This window comes from Engystomops pustulosus, chromosome 1, assembly GCF_040894005.1.
Source record: "Engystomops pustulosus chromosome 1, aEngPut4.maternal, whole genome shotgun sequence".
Taxonomy (NCBI): domain Eukaryota; kingdom Metazoa; phylum Chordata; class Amphibia; order Anura; family Leptodactylidae; genus Engystomops; species Engystomops pustulosus.
The window spans coordinates 305,420,090-305,441,673 of record NC_092411.1 but is presented as its reverse complement, the minus strand read 5'-3'; the positions used below and the strand labels follow the sequence as shown (position 1 = coordinate 305,441,673).

At 50.5% G+C, this 21,584-nt stretch overlaps 1 protein-coding gene across 3 annotated transcripts in view; it reads left to right on the top strand.

Moving 5' to 3' along the window:
* Positions 1-21,584, top strand: part of LOC140085003 (uncharacterized) — an 85,184-nt gene that overhangs the window by 9,102 nt on the left and 54,498 nt on the right. The window contains exon 1 of one of the 3 annotated variants that reach the window (XM_072126502.1): positions 13,133-13,232. The exons of the other annotated variants lie outside the window; for them this stretch is intronic. The gene's annotated coding sequence lies outside the window, so the exon portion shown is untranslated. Of the gene's footprint in view, positions 1-13,132; positions 13,233-21,584 lie in introns of those variants that run through there. 3 annotated transcript variants of the gene reach the window in all.

The following is a 21,584-nucleotide window of genomic DNA, read 5'->3' as shown; positions in this document are numbered from 1 at the left end:
GCGCGGTCAGGTGAGGTCACCACCGGTGCATCCACAGGATCTACCTCTTATCTCTGATTTATATGAGGGTGTACTTATCTCACACATTGTACATATCACTGATATATATGAGGGTGTAGTTACCTCATACACTGTACATATCACTGATATATATGAGGATGTAGTTACCTCATACACTGTACATATCACTGATATATATGAGGATGTAGTTACCTCATACACTGTACATATCACTGATATATATGAGGATGTAGTTACCTCACACACTGTACATATCACTGATATATATGAGGATGTAGTTACCTCATACATTGTACATATCACTGATATATATGAGGATGTAGTTACCTCACACACTGTACATATCACTGATATATATGAGGATGTAGTTACCTCATACACTGTACATATCACTGATATATATGAGGGTGTAGTTACCTCATACACTGTACATATCACTGATATATATGAGGGCGTACATACCTCACACACTGTACATATCACTGATATATATGAGGATGTAGTTACCTCATACACTGTACATATCACTGGTATATATGAGGATGTAGTTACCTCATACACTGTACATATCACTGATATATATGAGGGTGTAGTTACCTCATACATTGTACATATCACTGATATATATGAGGATGTATTTACCTCATACACTGTACATATCACTGATATATATGAGGGTGTAGTTACCTCATACACTGTACATATCACTGATATATATGAGGATGTAGTTACCTCATACACTGTACATATCACTGATATATATGGGGGTGTAGTTATCTCATACACTGTACATATCACTGATATATATGAGGATGTAGTTACCTCATACACTGTACATATCACTGATATATATGAGGGTGTAGTTACCTCATACACTGTACATATCACTGGTATATATGAGGGTGTAGTTACCTCACACACTGTACATATCACTGATATATATGAGGGTGTAGTTACCTCACACACTGTACATATCACTGATATATATGAGGGTGTAGTTACCTCACACACTGTACATATCACTGATATATATGAGGGTGTAGTTACCTCATACACTGTACATATCACTGATATATATGAGGATGTAGTTACCTCATACACTGTACATATCACTGATGTATATGAAGATGTAGTTACCTCACACACTGTACATATCACTGATATATATGAGGGTGTAGTTACCTCATACCCTGTACATATCACTGGTATATATGAGGATGTAGTTACCTCATACACTACATATCACTGGTATATATGAGGGTGTAGTTACCTCACACACTGTACATATCACTGATATATATGAGGATGTAGTTACCTCATACACTGTACATATCACTGATATATATGAGGATGTAGTTACCTCATACACTGTACATATCACTGATATATATGAGGATGCATTTACTTCATACACTGTACATATCACTGGTATATAGGAGGATGTAGTTACCTCACACACTGTACATATCACCGATTTATATGAGGATGTAGTTACCTCATACACTGTACATATCACTGATATATGAGGGTGTAGTTACCTCATACACTGTTATACCTCCCAACTTTTGTGGAGGAGAAAGAGGGACAAAATGGCGGCGCGCGAAGCGCGCCGCGGCGATTTTTTTACCCACAGAAGCCACACCCTAGCCACGCCCCCTAACCACACCCCCTGGCCACGCCACTGCTCATACCTTCAACGCATCCACTGGCACCAATGTATATTTATGTATATAATTGGGGGGCATATTCCACTCCCCCTAGACAACGAGCATGCCCTCCTAGACAACGAGCATGTCCTCCCCTAGACAACGAGCATGCCCCCCCCAGACAACGAGCATGTCCTCCCCTAGACAACGAGCATGTCCCCCCCTAGACAACGAGCATGTCCCCCCCAGACAACGGGCATGTCCGCCCCCAGACAACGAGCATGCCCCCCCCTAGACAACGAGCATGTCCCCCCCAGACAACGAGCATGTCCCCCCCAGACAACGGGCATGTCCGCCCCCAGACAACGAGCATGCCCCCCCCTAGACAACGAGCATGTCCCCCCCAGACAACGAGCATGCCCCCCCTAGACAACAAGCATGCCCCCCCTAGACAACGAGCATGTCCCCTAGACAACGAGCATGCCCCCCCCTAGACAACGAGCATGTACCCCCCCCTAGACAACGAGCATGTACCCCCACCTAGACAACGAGAATGTACCCCCACCTAGACAACGACCATGTCCCCCCCTAGACAACGAGCATGTCCCCCCCCCCTAGACAACGAGCATGTCCCCCACCTAGACAACGAGCCTGTCCCCCCCTGTGGCTGCGTGCCCTTTTTTGTGTGTTTGTGTTATTTTTGTCTTCCAGGACCGTGCCTGCTGTGGACTGCTTCCGATTCGAAGGATTACATCGATGACCGACAGTTCTAACAAATAAAATGGTCAACGAGGGTGTGTCTGCGTTTTTTGTTCAATAAAATTTTCTGAAAACGGTGTGATTATTTATTTTTTTGCGACACTCTTCATAGTTTGCCGTAGTAGTGGTGCCGGCTAGGTGACGGTGCTCATTACTAAGGGCTGGCCTTAGTGTTTGCCTTAATTTTTTTGGCAAATTCACACTAACGCCCATACCATTACCCCGGTACCCACCGCCACCAGGGGTGCCGGGAAGAGCCGGGTACAAACCAGTACCTGACCGTCTATAGATGGTCAGGTGCTGGGGCGGCTGCAGGCTGTTATTGTTGCGCTGGAATAGCCCCCTAACAGTGGGCTATCCCAGCTCAGTAATGGCAGGCTGCTGCTGCTTTTTTGTATCAGGCTGATTTGAAAAATAGGGGCACCCCATGCCGTTTTTTCTTCAAATTTTTGACAAAAATATGCGTGGGGTCCCCCCTTTAAAGGGGGCTCCCAGGCTGTTTCCCCCATTTTTACAAAAAAATGGGGGGGAAAAACGGCATGGGGTGCCCCCTATTGTTCAAATCAGCCAGATACAAAAAAGCAGCAGCAGCCTGCCATTACTGAGCTGGGATAGGCCACTGTTAGGGGGCTATTCCAGCGCAACAATAACAGCCTGCAGCCGCCCCACTACCTGACCATCTATAGACGGTCAGGTACTGGTTTGTACCCGGCTCTTCCCGGCACCCCTGGTGGCGGTGGGTACCGGGGTAATGGTATGGGCGTTAGTGTAAATTTGCCAAAAAAATTAAGGCAAACACTAAGGCCAGCCCTTAGTAATGAGCACCGTCACCTAGCCGGCACCACTACTACGGCAAACTATGAAGAGTGTCGCAAAAAAATAAATAATCACACCGTTTTCAGAAAATTTTATTGAACAAAAGACGCAGACACACCCTCGTTGACCATTTTATTTGTTAGAAATGTCGGTCATAGACGTAATCCTTCGAATCCGAAGCAGTCCACAGCAGGCACGGTCCTGGAAGACAAAAATAACACAAACACACAAAAAAGGGCACGCAGCCACAGGGGAGGACATGCTCGTTGTCTAGGGGTCAGGGGTAGACATGCTCGTTGTCTAGGGGGGGGGGAAATGCTAGTTGTCTAGGGGGGGGACATGCTCGTTGTCTAGGAGTCGGGGGGAGACATGCTCGTTGTCTAGGGGGGGGAATGCTCGTTGTCTGGGGGGGGGGACATGCTCGTTGTCTAGGGGGGGGGGCATGCTCGTTGTCTTGGGGGGGGACATGCTCGTTGTCTAGGGGTCAGGGGGAGACATGCTCGTTGTCTAGCAGGGGGAAATGCTCGTTGTCTAGGGGGGGAAATCCTCGTTGTCTAGGGGGGGGGGACATGCTCGTTGTCGCAGTAAAGGGGAGGGGTCCTATGGAGCGCAGTAAAGGGGAGGGGTCCTATGGAGCGCAGTAAAGGGGAGGGGTCCTATGGAGCGCAGTAAAGGGGAGGGGTCCTATGGAGCGCAGTAAAGGGGAGGGGTCCTATGGAGCGCAGTAAAGGGGAGGAGTCCTATTGAGCGCGCAGTGAAAGCCATAAAAACCACATTTGATATTTTCCTTCCCGCTTCCCAGTACAGGGCCTGGAATATTTAATACTGTCACTAGGAAGTATAATTTGTTACGCAGAAACAGGCCGCACACAGCTCTGTACGTGGAAAAATAAAAAAGTTATTGATTTTTGAAAGTGGGGAGTGAAATATGGAAACGCAAAAATCGTTCCGTCAGAGTAATGGAGCAGGCGGCCGTGTATGACCATTCTGCTCCATTACCGTCATAGAGCGATGACATGGACCTTATGTGGACCCCAACAGACCCCTCGTTTTCATGATCTATGGGGGTCACATCACTGAAACCCCCACACATCAGCAGGTTAAGCCCTGTCCTATGGATAGGGCCTAACTTGTATTTGTGGGAAAACCCCTTTAACCCCTTAACGCTCTGCGCCGTAGCTCTACAGCGCAGAGAGTATAAGGAGTGTATGAAGAGGGCTCACGGGCTGAGTCTTCTTCATACAAGGTGGGGGGTTTTGCATGTTGCAGAAAACCCCCACCGCTAATAACCGCAGTCGGTCATTGTCGCCGGCAAAGTCTTTTTTACGATCGCTGTGCCCCCGAACGTCATCGGGGGCGGCGATCGTTTGCCGTGGTAGCCTCGGGTCTTCTTTTGACACGAGGCTACATGGCTTCTGCAGGTTCGTTACAATGAGCCAGAAGTATTGCAGTATATGGTAGGAGCGATCTGACCATCTAGGGTTAATGTACCGTAGAGGGTCTAAGAAATAGTGGAAAAAAAAGAAAAAACAGGTTTTAAAAATAAAAAAAATTTATAAAATATTAAAAATTCTAATCACCTCCCTTTCCCTAGAACGGATATAAAACATAATAAACAGTAAAAATCACAGACATATTAGGTATCGCCGCGTCCCAAAATGCCCGATCTATCAAAATATAAAAACGGTTACGGGCGGCGGTGACCTCCGAGGCGGGAAATGGCGCCCAAATGTCCGAAATGCGACTTTTACACCTTTTTACATCACATAAAAAATGAAATTAAAAATGATCGAAATGTCGCACAGACCTCAAAATGGTAGCAATGAAAACGTCGGCTCATTTCGCCAAAAATGACCCCACCCCCAGCTCCGTGCACCGAAATATGAAAAAGTTATTAGCGTCAGAAGATGGCAAAAATTTTTTTTTTTTTTTTTTGCACACATGCGTTTAATTTTTGAAAATGTATTAAAACACAATAAAACCTATAAATCCGGTGTCACCGCGATCGCACCAAACCAAAGAATAAAGCTGAGGTGTTATTTTGAGTGCACAGTCAAAGTCGAAAAAACTGAGCCCACAAGAACGTGACATGTGCGGTTTTTTAAAAATTTTTTTCCACATTTGGAATTTTTTGCAGCTTCGCAGTACACGGCATGTTAAAATAAATAACATTACGGGAAAGTAAAATTTGTTACGCACAAAATAAGCCCTCACACAGCTCTGTGCACGGAAAACTGAAAAAGTTATGGATTTTTGAAGTTGGAGAGCGAGAAATGAGAGAAAAACCCTGCGTCCTTAAGGGGTTAAGGGATTAAGTATATGGTACAATAAAAGCAGAATAGAAGGGCACTGGGGGGGTTAGGGATGGGGGCAGGGGGTCTATGGAGGAAAGTGTTTAACCCTTTAGCTGCTGCCTGCAGTCACTGTAGAGTACCTGTTATCACACTGCAGCAGCTGCACACACTCGGCTCTGCTTCATCAGACGAACTTCAGTGAGGAGCAGGAGGAGGTGGGGGCAGGGAGCCATTGATGTAGCAGAGCTGGAGAGTTCCTGCCTGCACGGAGGATGATCCCCTGGGGCTGCTGTGCAGGGGCAGTGCAGAGAACATGACACTCTGCACTGCTCCATCCATCCATCCATCCATGTGCCTGCAAGTGGCAGCCTGAGGACAGGGAGGGCTCTGCCTCCCAGGGGAGGGGATGGGGGAGGTGCCGGCTCTGCAGCAGACAGCCCGGGAGCTGGAGAGGAGGAGGACGCTGCACCCCGCCCCCTGGCTTCTCTGTATCCTGAGCAGGACGGGGGCGGGACTCGGGGGCGGGACTCGGGGGGGGGGCGGGACTCGGGGGCGGGACAAAACGGAAAAATCCGTGAAACCGCAAAAAAACCGGGACTTTCACTTAACGGTCCGTGCAGGCGGGACAAGGGTTAAAAAACGGGACTGTCCCGCCCAAAACGGGACGGTTGGGAGGTATGCACTGTACATATCACTGATATATATGAGGATGTAGTTACTTCATACACTGTACATATCACTGGTATATAGGAGGATGTAGTTACCTCATACACTGTACATATCACTGATATATATGAGGGTGTAGTTACCTCATACACTGTACATATCACTGATGTATATGAGGATGTAGTTACCTCATACACTGTACATATCACTGATATATATGAGGATGTAGTTACCTCATACACTGTACATATCACTGATATATATGAGGATGTAGTTACCTCATACACTGTACATATCACTGATATATATGAGGATGTAGTTACCTCATACACTGTACATATCACTGATATATATGAGGGTGTAGTTACCTCACACACTGTACATATCACTGATATATATGAGGATGTAGTTACCTCATACACTGTACATATCACTGGTATATATGAGGGTGTAGTTACCTCATACACTGTACATATCACTGGTATATATGAGGGTGTAGTTACCTCACACACTGTACATATCACTGATATATATGAGGGTGTAGTTACCTCATACACTGTACATATCACTGGTATATATGAGGATGTAGTTACCTCATACACTGTACATATCACTGATATATATGAGGATGTAGTTACCTCATACACTGTACATATCACTGGTATATATGAGGATGTAGTTACCTCATACACTGTACATATCACTGATATATATGATGGTGTAGTTACCTCATACACTGTACATATCACTGATATATATGAGGGTGTAGTTACCTCATACACTGTACATATCACTGATATATATGAGGGTGTAGTTACCTCATACACTGTACATATCACTGGTATATATGAGGATGTAGTTACCTCATACACTGTACATATCACTGATATATATGAGGATGTAGTTACCTCATACACTGTACATATCACTGATATATATGAGGAGGTAGTTACCTCATACGCTGTACATATCACTGATATATATGAGGGTGTAGTTACCTCATACACTGTACATATCACTGATATATATGAGGAGGTAGTTACCTCATACGCTGTACATATCACTGATATATATGGGGGTGTAGTTACCTCATACACTGTACATATCACTGGTATATATGAGGATGTAGTTACCTCATACACTGTACATATCACTGATATATATGAGGATGTAGTTACCTCATACATTGTACATATCACTGATATATATGAGTGTGTAGTTACCTCATACACTGTACATATCACTGATATATATGAGGATATAGTTACCTCACACACTGTACATATCACTGATATATATGAGGGTGTAGTTACCTCACACATTGTACATATCACTGATATATATGAGGAGGTAGTTACCTCATACACTGTACATATCACTGATATATATGAGGATGTAGTTACCTCATACACTGTACATATCACTGATATATATGAGGATGTAGTTACCTCACACGCTGTACATATCACTGATATATATGAGGATGTAGTTACCTCATACACTGTACATGTCACTGATATATATGAGGATGTACTTACCTCATACACTGTACATGTCACTGATATATATGAGGATGTAGTTACCTCACACACTGTACATATCACTGATATATATGAGGGTGTAGTTACCTCACACACTGTACATATCACTGATATATATATGAGGGTGTAGTTACCTCATACACTGTACATATCACTGGTATATATGAGGATGTAGTTACCTCATACACTGTACATATCACTGATATATATGAGGATGTAGTTACCTCATACACTGTACATATCACTGATATATATGAGGATGTAGTTACCTCATACACTGTACATATCACTGATATATATGAGGATGTAGTTACCTCATACACTGTACATATCACTGATATATATGAGGTGTAGTTACCTCATACACTGTACATATCACTGATATATATGAGGATGTAGTTACCTCATACACTGTACATATCACTGATATATATGAGGGTGTAGTTACCTCATACACTGTACATATCACTGATATATATGAGGATATAGTTACCTCATACACTGTACATATCACTGATATATATGAGGGTGTACTTACCTCACACACTTTACAGATCACTGATAGATATGAGGGTGTACTTACCTCATACACTGTCATACCTCCCAACTTTAGTGGAGGAGAAAGAGGGACAAAATGGCGGCGCGCGAAGCGCGCCGCGGCGATTTTTTTACCCACAGAAGCCACACCCTAGCCACGCCCCCTAACCACACCCCCTGGCCACGCCACTGCTCATACCTTCAACGCATCCACTGGCACCAATGTATATTTATGTATATAATTGGGGGGCATATTCCACTCTCCCTAGACAACGAGCATGTCCCCCCCCCAGACAACGAGCATGCCCTCCTAGACAACGAGCATGCCCCCCCCAGACAACGAGCATGCCCTCCTAGACAACGAGCATGCCCCCCCAGACAACGAGCATGTCCTCCCCTAGACAACGAGCATGTCCCCCCCTAGACAACGAGCATGTCCCCCCCAGACAACGGGCATGTCCGCCCCCAGACAACGAGCATGCCCCCCCCTAGACAACGAGCATGTCCCCCCCAGACAACGAGCATGTCCTCCCCTAGACAACGAGCATGTCCTCCCCTAGACAACGAGCATGTCCCCCCCTAGACAACGAGCATGTCCCCCCCAGACAACGGGCATGTCCGCCCCCAGACAACGAGCATGCCCCCCCCTAGACAACGAGCATGTCCCCCCCAGACAACGAGCATGTCCCCCCCAGACAACGGGCATGTCCGCCCCCAGACAACGAGCATGTCTCCCCCTAGACAACGAGCATGTACCCCCCCTAGACAACGAGCATGTACCCCCACCTAGACAACGAGAATGTACCCCCACCTAGACAACGAGAATGTACCCCCACCTAGACAACGAGCATGTCCCCCCCCTAGACAACGAGCATGTCCCCCCCCTAGACAACGAGCATGTCCCCCACCTAGACAACGAGCCTGTCCCCCCCTGTGGCTGCGTGCCCTTTTTTGTGTGTTTGTGTTATTTTTGTCTTCCAGGACCGTGCCTGCTGTGGACTGCTTCGGATTCAAAGGATTACGTCGATGACCGACATTTCTAACAAATAAAATGGTCAACGAGGGTGTGTCTGCGTCTTTTGTTCAATAAAATTTTCTGAAAACGGTGTGATTATTTATTTTTTTGCGACACTCTTCATAGTTTGCCATAGTAGTGGTGCCGGCTAGATGACGGTGCTCATTACTAAGGGCTGGCCTTAGTGTTTGCCTTAATTTTTTTGGCAAATTCACACTAACGCCCATACCATTACCCCGGTACCCACCGCCACCAGGGGTGCCGGGAAGAGCCGGGTACAAACCAGTACCTGACCGTCTATAGATGGTCAGGTAGTGGGGCGGCTGCAGGCTGTTATTGTTGCGCTGGAATAGCCCCCTAACAGTGGGCTATCCCAGCTCAGTAATGGCAGGCTGCTGCTGCTTTTTTGTATCAGGCTGATTTGAAAAATAGGGGGAAGCCCCATGCGGTTTTTTCTTCAAATTTTTGACAAAAATATGCGTGGGGTCCCCCCTTTAAAGGGGGCTCCCAGGCTGTTTCCCCCATTTTTACAAAAAAATGGGGGGAAAAACGGCATGGGGTGCCCCCTATTGTTCAAATCAGCCTGATACAAAAAAGCAGCAGCAGCCTGCCATTACTGAGCTGGGATAGGCCACTGTTAGGGGGCTATTCCAGCGCAACAATAACAGCCTGCAGCCGCCCCAGCACCTGACCATCTATAGACGGTCAGGTACTGGTTTGTACCCGGCTCTTCCCGGCACCCCTGGTGGCGGTGGGTACCGGGGTAATGGTATGGGCGTTAGTGTAAATTTGCCAAAAAAATTAAGGCAAACACTAAGGCCAGCCCTTAGTAATGAGCACCGTCACCTAGCCGGCACCACTACTACGGCAAACTATGAAGAGTGTCGCAAAAAAATAAATAATCACACCGTTTTCAGAAAATTTTATTGAACAAAAAACGCAGACACACCCTCGTTGACCATTTTATTTGTTAGAAATGTCGGTCATAGACGTAATCCTTCGAATCCGAAGCAGTCCACAGCAGGCACGGTCCTGGAAGACAAAAATAACACAAGCACACAAAAAAGGGCACGCAGCCACAGGGGGGGACAGGCTCGTTGTCTAGGTGGGGGACATGCTCGTTGTCTAGGGGTCAGGGGTAGACATGCTCGTTGTCTAGGGGGGGGGGGGAAATGCTCGTTGTCTAGGGGGGGGACATGCTCGTTGTCTAGGAGTCGGGGGGAGACATGCTCGTTGTCTAGGGGGGGGGGGGATGCTCGTTGTCCAGGGGGGGGACATGCTCGTTGTCTAGGGGTCAGGGGGAGACATGCTCGTTGTCTAGGGGGGGACATGCTCGTTGTCTAGGAGTCGGGGGGAGACATGCTCGTTGTCTAGGGGGGGGGGGAATGCTCGTTGTCTGGGGGGGGACATGCTCGTTGTCTAGGGGGGGGGGGCATGCTCGTTGTCTTGGGGGGGACATGCTCGTTGTCTAGGGGTCAGGGGGAGACATGCTCGTTGTCTAGCAGGGGGAAATGCTCGTTGTCTAGGGGGGAAATGCTCGTTGTCTAGGGGGGGTACATGCTTGTTGTCTAGGGGGGGGAGACATGCTCGTTGTCGCAGTGAAGGGGAGGGGTCCTATGGAGCGCAGTAAAGGGGAGGGGTCCTATGGAGCGCAGTAAAGGGGAGGGGTCCTATGGAGCGCAGTAAAGGGGAGGGGTCCTATGGAGCGCAGTAAAGGGGAGGAGTCCTATTGAGCGCGCAGTGAAAGCCATAAAAACCACATTTGATATTTTCCTTCCCGCTTCCCAGTACAGGGCCTGGAATATTTAATACTGTCACTAGGAAGTATAATTTGTTACGCAGAAACAGGCCGCACACAGCTCTGTACGTGGAAAAATAAAAAAGTTATTGATTTTTGAAAGTGGGGAGTGAAATATGGAAACGCAAAAATCGTTCCGTCAGAGTAATGGAGCAGGCGGCCGTGTATGACCATTCTGCTCCATTACCGTCATAGAGCGATGACATGGACCTTATGTGGACCCCAACAGACCCCTCGTTTTCATGATCTATGGGGGTCACATCACTGAAACCCCCACACATCAGCAGGTTAAGCCCTGTCCTATGGATAGGGCCTAACTTGTATTTGTGGGAAAACCCCTTTAACCCCTTAACGCTCTGCGCCGTAGCTCTACGACGCAGAGAGTATAAGGAGTGTATGAAGAGGGCTCACGGGCTGAGTCTTCTTCATACAAGGTGGGGGGTTTTGCATGTTGCAGAAAACCCCCACCGCTAATAACCGCAGTCGGTCATTGTCGCCGGCAAAGTCTTTTTTACGATCGCTGTGCCCCCGAACGTCATCGGGGGCGGCGATCGTTTGCCGTGGTAGCCTCGGGTCTTCTTTTGACACGAGGCTACATGGCTTCTGCAGGTTCGTTACAATGAGCCAGAAGTATTGCAGTATATGGTAGGAGCGATCTGACCATCTAGGGTTAATGTACCGTAGAGGGTCTAAGAAATAGTGGAAAAAAAAGAAAAAACAGGTTTTAAAAATAAAAAAAATTTATAAAATATTAAAAATTCTAATCACCTCCCTTTCCCTAGAACGGATATAAAACATAATAAACAGTAAAAATCACAGACATATTAGGTATCGCCGCGTCCCAAAATGCCCGATCTATCAAAATATAAAAACGGTTACGGGCGGCGGTGACCTCCGAGGCGGGAAATGGCGCCCAAATGTCCGAAATGCGACTTTTACACCTTTTTACATCACATAAAAAATGAAATTAAAAATGATCAAAATGTCGCACAGACCTCAAAATGGTAGCAATGAAAACGTCGGCTCATTTCGCCAAAAATGACCCCACCCCCAGCTCCGTGCACCGAAATATGAAAAAGTTATTAGCGTCAGAAGATGGCAAAATTTTTTTTTTTTTTTTTTTGCACACATTCGTTTAATTTTTGAAAATGTATTAAAACACAATAAAACCTATAAATCCGGTATCACCGCGATCGCACCGAACCAAAGAATAAAGCTGAGGTGTTATTTTGAGTGCACAGTCAAAGTCGAAAAAACTGAGCCCACAAGAACGTGACACGTGCGGTTTTTTTAAAAAAAATTTCCACATTTGGAATTTTTTGCAGCTTCGCAGTACACGGCATGTTAAAATAAATAACATTACGGGAAAGTAAAATTTGTTACGCACAAAATAAGCCCTCACACAGCTCTGTACACGGAAAAATGAAAAAGTTAGGGATTTTTGAAGTTGGAGAGCGAGAAATGAGAGAAAAACCCTGCGTCCTTAAGGGGTTAAGGGATTAAGTATATGGTACAATAAAAGCAGAATAGAAGGGCACTGGGGGGGTTAGGGATGGGGGCAGGGGGTCTATGGAGGAAAGTGTTTAACCCTTTAGCTGCTGCCTGCAGTCACTGTAGAGTACCTGTTATCACACTGCAGCAGCTGCACACACTCGGCTCTGCTTCATCAGACGAACTTCAGTGAGGAGCAGGAGGAGGTGGGGGCAGGGAGCCATTGATGTAGCAGAGCTGGAGAGTTCCTGCCTGCACGGAGGATGATCCCCTGGGGCTGCTGTGCAGGGGCAGTGCAGAGAACATGACACTCTGCACTGCTCCATCCATCCATCCATCCATGTGCCTGCAAGTGGCAGCCTGAGGACAGGGAGGGCTCTGCCTCCCAGGGGAGGGGATGGGGGAGGTGCCGGCTCTGCAGCAGACAGCCCGGGAGCTGGAGAGGAGGAGGACGCTGCACCCCGCCCCCTGGCTTCTCTGTATCCTGAGCAGGACGGGGGCGGGACTCGGGGGCGGGACTCGGGGGCGGGACAAAACGGAAAAATCCGTGAAAACGCAAAAAAACCGGGACTTTCACTTAACGGTCCGTGCAGGCGGGACAAGGGTTAAAAAACGGGACTGTCCCGCCCAAAACGGGACGGTTGGGAGGTATGTACACTGTACATATCACTGATATATATGAGGATGTAGTTACCTCACACACTTTACAGATCACTGATAGATATGAGGGTGTACTTACCTCACACACTTCTTCAGGAGTCCAGTCCTTTTAGATAGAGACTGAGGGCAGATGTCCGCCATTACTCTGCTTGTCTGCCCAGAGAGAGCACATGTACAGGATCAAAGATGGAGGCTGCACTATTACTAGTCTCTTATAATCTCGGTTCTCTATAGTCTTGGTGCCTTACACCGTCCTGCGGGTTACTGACCATGATAGGTGCGGGTCCCCCACATTCCTGGTCTATAGGGCCCAGCATTGACCTGTACAGAGTAATTGTAGTGGCTGGATATGAGGAGTTTAGCTATCTGAATAAAACCTCCATGTCACTGATATACAAACGGATTCTATAGTAGCCCATCCCAGGTCATTGCTTTATAACCACCACATGCTGCATTCAGATGCTTATGTGCCTGGTGCAGTGTACATGGCTAGCCTTTGGTTGTGGCTTCTATATTATGGACTGTCCATGTATACCTTATGTGCACTCATATATATATACTCTAGATTACATGAGTGGTACATGGTACAATACTGAGGGGGTTACATACCACCTCAGACTATAATGGTGAATTAGCATTGTAATGTTACATTACATTTATCCCCATGAAATGGCTGGAGAATTAGCCAGACACATGGTCAGTGTTACTGCTGCACCTAATTCTGTAAGATAAATGGATCCTATATATCCAGGTCCGTGGTACATTTATATAATATCTTATGTGTGGTTGATGTTACTGTCTCCAATGGTTGGTCTGGGGTCACATCTTCTTTCACCACTTAGCTAGGAGGTTAGCGGCTATGTGGAGCTGGGGATGTGGCTCTCGCACGCTGTGCGCGTAATTATGGTTTATGGGAGACGAGTTTTTCACACCTGGTTACACCACTAGCTTGGAGGTTGGCGGCTAGTGGATTATATGTGGAGACATATATACACTTCTCTAAAGGGGCGGTCCCTGAGGAGATGGTTCTGGTTCGGTTATCCACACCTAGTTACGCCACTAGCTAAGAGGATAACGGCTGGTGGATCACTAGGGTGTTGGTTTTGTACACAGTGCGTGCAGTGTATATCACCACTTGCCAGGAGGTTGTGGCTTGTGGATATGGCAGGTGTGGTTTCGCTACACGCTGAGCGTGATTATTCAGTACAGTTATATTTACGGATTGGTTTGGTATGGCCACATTCTGCTCTCGTCACTTGCCAGGAGGTTGCGGCTTGTGGATATGGAAGGTGTGGTTTCGCTACACGCTGAGCGTGATTATTCAGTAAAGTTATATTTACGGATTGGTTTGGTATGGCCACATTCTGCTCTTGTCACTTGCCAGGAGGTTGTGGCTTGTGGATATGGCAGGTGTGGTTTCTCTACATGCTGAGCGTGATTATTCAGTAAAGTTACATTTCTTTAGTATTATACCGGGTTACGTTGGTTGTCGGCTCGGTCAGTGAGGAGTTTAAAGGATTAAGGTTAACAAAACAATAGGGCGGTTTATACCACGAAACGGGGGCATTGTGATGCGGCACCCGGAGTGGGAAGAAGGGCAAGGGGTGAGGATGGGGTACACCTGACGCCTGGATGTATGGTTACTGGCTATACAGGAAGGAGCGGAGAAGGCGTGGAGGATGTGGCGGGACAGCCGTGTGTGAGGTCATCCCACACGGTGTCGTGGCGGATTTAGGAGGGGTTCTCGGGGGCAAAAAGGAGGTGTTGAGACGGGGGAGCTGGCAACACGGGGGGTGTCCAGTCCCCCGAATAGTTGTTTAACAGAGATATGGTGAATTCCTGGGAGCAAGGATCTCAGGAGGTGCGGAAGTCTCCATTTTGGGTCCCTGGTCAGGCACATATACGGCTGGGGACAAGTGAGACTTCGTGACAACGGATTTGATGGTAATTTAGATGCCCCCCGGAACCCCTTCGCTAGCTGAGTTTAATGTAAATTGTAATGTTATTGATTAATGATGATGTTTTGTTATAATAAATGTGTACGCCCATTAATGAGCGAAGGGGGGCTTGGGGTTGGGTTTTCACAGCGGTAATTTTAAGTCCCAAAGTCATGAACCACAATCTCCTGTTTCTTCCATTCTCAGGCGTTGCTTCTCCCCAGCCTTGTGTCCTGGTGTCCTGTAGCACATCCCAGCCTTGTGTCCTGGTGTCCTGGAGCACATCCCAGCCTTGTGTCCTGGTGTCCTGTGGCACATCCCAGCCTTGTGTCCTGGTGTCCTGTGGCACATCCCAGCCTTGTGTCCTGGTGTCCTGGAGCACATCCCAGCCTTGTGTCCTGGTGTCCTGTAGCACATCCCAGCCTTGTGTCCTGGTGTCCTGTGGCACATCCCAGCCTTGTGTCCTGGTGTCCTGTAGCACATCCCAGCCTTGTGTCCTGGTGTCCTGTGGCACATCCCAGCCTTGTGTCCTGGTGTCCTGTAGCACATCCCAGCCTTGTGTCCTGGTGTCCTGTAGCACATCCCAGCCTTGTGTCCTGGTGTCCTGTGGCACATCCCAGCCTTGTGTCCTGGTGTCCTGTGGCACATCCCAGCCTTGTGTCCTGGTGTCCTGTGGCACATCCCAGCCTTGTGTCCTGGAGCACATCCCAGCCTTGTGTCCTGGTGTCCTGTAGCACCTCCCAGCCTTGTGTCCTGGTGTCCTGTAGCACATCCCAGCCTTGTGTCCTGCTGTCCTGTGGCACATCCCAGCCTTGTGTCCTGGTGTCCTGGGGCACATCCCAGCCTTGTGTCCTGGTGTCCTGTGGCACATCCCAGCCTTGTGTCCTGGTGTCCTGTAGCACATCCCAGCCTTGTGCCCTGGTGTCCTGTGGCACATCCCAGCCTTGTGCCCTGGTGTCCTGTAGCACATCCCAGCCTTGTGTCCTGGTGTCCTGTGGCACATCCCAGCCTTGTGTCCTGGTGTCCTGGGGCACATCCCAGCCTTGTGTCCTGGTGTCCTGTGGCACATCCCAGCCTTGTGTCCTGGTGTCCTGTAGCACATCCCAGCCTTGTGTCCTGGTGTCCTGTAGCACATCCCAGCCTTGTGTCCTGGTGTCCTGTGGCACATCCCAGCCTTGTGTCCTGGTGTCCTGTGGCACATCCCAGCCTTGTGTCCTGGTGTCCTGTGGCACATCCCAGCCTTGTGTCCTGGTGTCCTGTGGCACATCCCAGCCTTGTGTCCTGGTGTCCTGTGGCACATCCCAGCCTTGTGTCCTGGTGTCCTGTGGCACATCCCAGCCTTGTGTCCTGGTGTCCTGTGGCACATCCCAGCCTTGTGTCCTGGTGTCCTGGAGCACATCCCAGCCTTGTGTCCTGGTGTCCTGTAGCACCTCCCAGCCTTGTGTCCTGGTGTCCTGTAGCACATCCCAGCCTTGTGTCCTGCTGTCCTGTGGCACATCCCAGCCTTGTGTCCTGGTGTCCTGTGGCACATCCCAGCCTTGTGTCCTGGTGTCCTGTGGCACATCCCAGCCTTGTGTCCTGGTGTCCTGGAGCACATCCCAGCCTTGTGTCCTGGTGTCCTGGAGCACATCCCAGCCTTGTGTCCTGGTGTCCTGTAGCACCTCCCAGCCTTGTGTCCTGGTGTCCTGTAGCACCTCCCAGCCTTGTGTCCTGGTGTCCTGTAGCACATCCCTGCCTTGTGTCCTGGTGTCCTGTAGCACATCCCAGCCTTGTGTCCTGGTGTCCTGTAGCACATCCCAGCCTTGTGTCCTGGTGTCCTGTAGCACATCCCAGCCTTGTGTCCTGGTGTCCTGGAGCACATCCCAGCCTTGTGTCCTGGTGTCCTGTAGCACATCCCAGCCTTGTGTCCTGGTGTCCTGTAGCACATCCCAGCCTTGTGTCCTGGTGTCCTGTAGCACATCCCAGCCTTGTGTCCTGGTGTCCTGTAGCACATCCCAGCCTTGTGTCCTGGTGTCCTGTAGCACATCCCAGCCTTGTGTCCTGGTGTCCTGGAGCACATCCCAGCCTTGTGTCCTGGTGTCCTGTAGCACATCCCAGCCTTGTGTCCTGGTGTCCTGTAGCACATCCCAGCCTTGTGTCCTGGTGTCCTGTGGCACATCCCTGCCTTGTGTCCTGGTGTCCTGTAGCACATCCCAGCCTTGTGTCCTGCTGTCCTGTAGCACATCCCAGCCTTGTGTCCTGGTGTCCTGTAGCACATCCCAGCCTTGTGTCCTGGTGTCCTGTAGCACATCCCAGCCTTGTGTCCTGGTGTCCTGTAGCACATCCCAGCCTTGTGTCCTGGTGTCCTCTAGCACATCCCAGCTTTGTGTCCTGGTGTCCTGTAGCACATCCCAGCCTTGTGTCCTGGTGTCCTGTGGCACATCCCAGCCTTGTGTCCTGGTGTCCTGTAGCACATCCCAGCCTTGTGTCCTGGTGTCCTGGAGCACATCCCAGCCTTGTGTCCTGGTGTCCTGTGGCACATCCCAGCCTTGTGTCCTGGTGTCCTGTGGCACATCCCTGCCTTGTGTCCTGGTGTCCTGGAGCACATCCCAGCCTTGTGTCCTGGTGTCCTGGAGCACATCCCAGCCTTGTGTCCTGCTGTCCTGGAGCACATCCCAGCCTTGTGTCCTGGTGTCCTGTAGCACATCCCAGCCTTGTGTCCTGGTGTCCTGTGGCACATCCCAGCCTTGTGTCCTGCTGTCCTGTGGCACATCCCTGCCTTGTGTCCTGGTGTCCTGTAGCACATCCCAGCCTTGTGTCCTGGTGTCCTGTAGCACATCCCAGCCTTGTGTCCTGGTGTCCTGTAGCACATCCCAGCCTTGTGTCCTGGTGTCCTGTGGCACATCCCAGCCTTGTGTCCTGGTGTCCTGTAGCACATCCCAGCCTTGTGTCCTGGTGTCCTGTGGCACCTCCCAGCCTTGTGTCCTGGTGTCCTGTAGCACATCCCAGCCTTGTGTCCTGCTGTCCTGGAGCACATCCCTGCCTTGTGTCCTGGTGTCCTGTAGCACATCCCAGCCTTGTGTCCTGGTGTCCTGGAGCACATCCCAGCCTTGTGTCCTGGTGTCCTGTGGCACATCCCAACCTTGTGTCCTGGTGTCCTGTGGCACATCCCAGCCTTGTGTCCTGGTGTCCTCTAGCACATCCCAGCCTTGTGTCCTGGTGTCCTGGAGCACATCCCAGCCTTGTGTCCTGGTGTCCTGGAGCACATCCCAGCCTTGTGCCCTGCTGTCCTGGAGCACATCCCAGCCTTGTGTCCTGGTGTCCTGTAGCACATCCCAGCCTTGTGTCCTGGTGTCCTGTGGCACATCCCAGCCTTGTGTCCTGCTGTCCTGTAGCACATCCCAGCCTTGTGTCCTGGTGTCCTGTAGCACATCCCAGCCTTGTGTCCTGGTGTCCTGTAGCACATCCCAGCCTTGTGTCCTGGTGTTCTGTAGCACATCCCAGCCTTGTGTCCTGCTGTCCTGTGGCACATCCCTGCCTTGTGTCCTGGTGTCCTGTAGCACATCCCAGCCTTGTGTCCTGGTGTCCTGTAGCACATCCCAGCCTTGTGTCCTGGTGTCCTGTGGCACATCCCAGCCTTGTGTCCTGGTGTCCTGTAGCACATCCCAGCCTTGTGTCCTGGTGTCCTGGAGCACATCCCAGCCTTGTGTCCTGGTGTCCTGTAGCACATCCCAGCCTTGTGTCCTGGTGTCCTGTAGCACATCCCAGCCTTGTGTCCTGGTGTCCTGTAGCACCTCCCAGCCTTGTGTCCTGGTGTCCTGTAGCACCTCCCAGCCTTGTGTCCTGGTGTCCTGTGGCACATCCCAGCCTTGTGTCCTGGTGTCCTGTAGCACATCCCAGCCTTGTGTCCTGGTGTCCTGTGGGACATCCCAGCCTTGTGTCCTGGTGTCCTGTGGCACATCCCAGCCTTGTGTCCTGCTGTCCTGGAGCACATCCCAGCCTTGTGACCTGGTGTCCTGTGGCACATCCCAGCCTTGTGTCTTGGTGTCCTCTAGCACATCCCAGCCTTGTGTCTTGGTGTCCTCTAGCACATCCCAGCCTTGTGTCCTGGTGTCCTGGAGCACATCCCAGCCTTGTGTCCTGGTGTCCTGTAGCACATCCCAGCCTTGTGTCCTGCTGTCCTGTAGCACATCCCAGCCTTGTGTCCTGGTGTCCTGTAGCACCTCCCAGCCTTGTGTCCTGCTGTCCTGTAGCACATCCCAGCCTTGTGTCCTGGTGTCCTGTAGCACCTCCCAGCCTTGTGTCCTGGTGTCCTGTAGCACCTCCCAGCCTTGTGTCCTGGTGTCCTGTAGCACATGCCAGCCTTGTGTCCTGGTGTCCTGTAGCACATCCCAGCCTTGTGTCCTGCTGTCCTGGAGCACATCCCAGCCTTGTGTCCTGGTGTCCTGTAGCACATCCCAGCCTTGTGTCCTGGTGTCCTCTAGCACATCCCAGCTTTGTGTCCTGGTGTCCTGTAGCACATCCCAGCTTTGTGTCCTTGTGTCCTGTAGCACATCCCAGCCTTGTGTCCTGGTGTCCTGTGGCACATCCCAGCCTTGTGTCCTGGTGTCCTGGAGCACATCCCAGCCTTGTGTCCTGGTGTCCTGTGGCACATCCCAGCCTTGTGTCCTGGTGTCCTGTGGCACATCCCTGCCTTGTGTCCTTGTGTCCTGGAGCACATCCCAGCCTTGTGTCCTGGTGTCCTGTGGCACATCCCAGCCTTGTGTCCTGGTGTCCTGTGGCACATCCCTGCCTTGTGTCCTGGTGTCCTGGAGCACATCCCAGCCTTGTGTCCTGGTGTCCTGGAGCACATCCCAGCCTTGTGTCCTGCTGTCCTGGAGCACATCCCAGCCTTGTGTCCTGGTGTCCTGTAGCACATCCCAGCCTTGTGTCCTGGTGTCCTGTGGCACATCCCAGCCTTGTGTCCTGCTGTCCTGTGGCACATCCCTGCCTTGTGTCCTGGTGTCCTGTAGCACATCCCAGCCTTGTGTCCTGGTGTCCTGTAGCACATCCCAGCCTTGTGTCCTGGTGTCCTGTAGCACATCCCAGCCTTGTGTCCTGGTGTCCTGTAGCACATCCCAGCCTTGTGTCCTGGTGTCCTGTGGCACATCCCAGCCTTGTGTCCTGGTGTCCTGTAGCACATCCCAGCCTTGTGTCCTGGTGTCCTGTGGCACCTCCCAGCCTTGTGTCCTGGTGTCCTGTAGCACATCCCAGCCTTGTGTCCTGCTGTCCTGGAGCACATCCCAGCCTTGTGTCCTGCTGTCCTGTGGCACCTCCCAGCCTTGTGTCCTGGTGTCCTGTGGCACATCCCAGCCTTGTGTCCTGGTGTCCTGTGGCACATCCCAGCCTTGTGTCCTGGTGTCCTGTGGCACATCCCAGCCTTGTGTCCTGGTGTCCTGTGGCACATCCCAACCTTGTGTCCTGGTGTCCAGCGGCACATCCCAGCCTTGTGTCCTGGTGTCCTGTAGCACATCCCAGCCTTGTGTCCTTGGTGTCCTGTAGCACATCCCAGCCTTGTGTCCTGGTGTCCTGTAGCACATCCCAGCCTTGTGTCCTGGTGTCCTGTAGCACATCCCAGCCTTGTGTCCCTGGTGTCCTGTAGCACATCCCTGCCTTGTGTCCTGGTGTCCTGTGGCACATCCCTGCCTTGTGTCCTGGTGTCCTGTGGCACATCCCAGCCTTGTGCCCTGGTGTCCTGTGGCACATCCCAGCCTTGTGTCCTGGTGTCCTGTAGCACCTCCCAGCCTTGTGTCCTGGTGTCCTGTGGCACATCCCAGCCTTGTGTCCTGGTGTCCTGTAGCACCTCCCAGCCTTGTGTCCTGGTGTCCTGTAGCACATCCCAGCCTTGTGTCCTGGTGTCCTGTAGCACCTCCCAGCCTTGTGTCCTGGTGTCCTGTGGCACCTCCCAGCCTTGTGTCCTGGTGTCCTGTGGCACATCCCAGCCTTGTGTCCTGGTGTTCTGTAGCACATCCCAGCCTTGTGTCCTGGTGTCCTGTGGCACATCCCAGCCTTGTGTCCTGGTGTCCTGTAGCACATCCCAGCCTTGTGTCCTGGTGTTCTGTAGCACATCCCAGCCTTGTGTCCTGGTGTTCTGTAGCACCTCCCAGCCTTGTGTCCTGGTGTCCTGTGGCACATCCCAGCCTTGTGTCCTGGTGTCCTGTAGCACATCCCAGCCTTGTGTCCTGGTGTCCTGTAGCACATCCCAGCCTTGTGTCCTGGTGTCCTGTAGCACATCCCAGCCTTGTGTCCTGGTGTCCTGTGGCACATCCCTGCCTTGTGTCCTGGTGTTCTGTAGCACATCCCAGCCTTGTGTCCTGGTGTTCTGTAGCACCTCCCAGCCTTGTGTCCTGGTGTCCTGTGGCACATCCCAGCCTTGTGTCCTGGT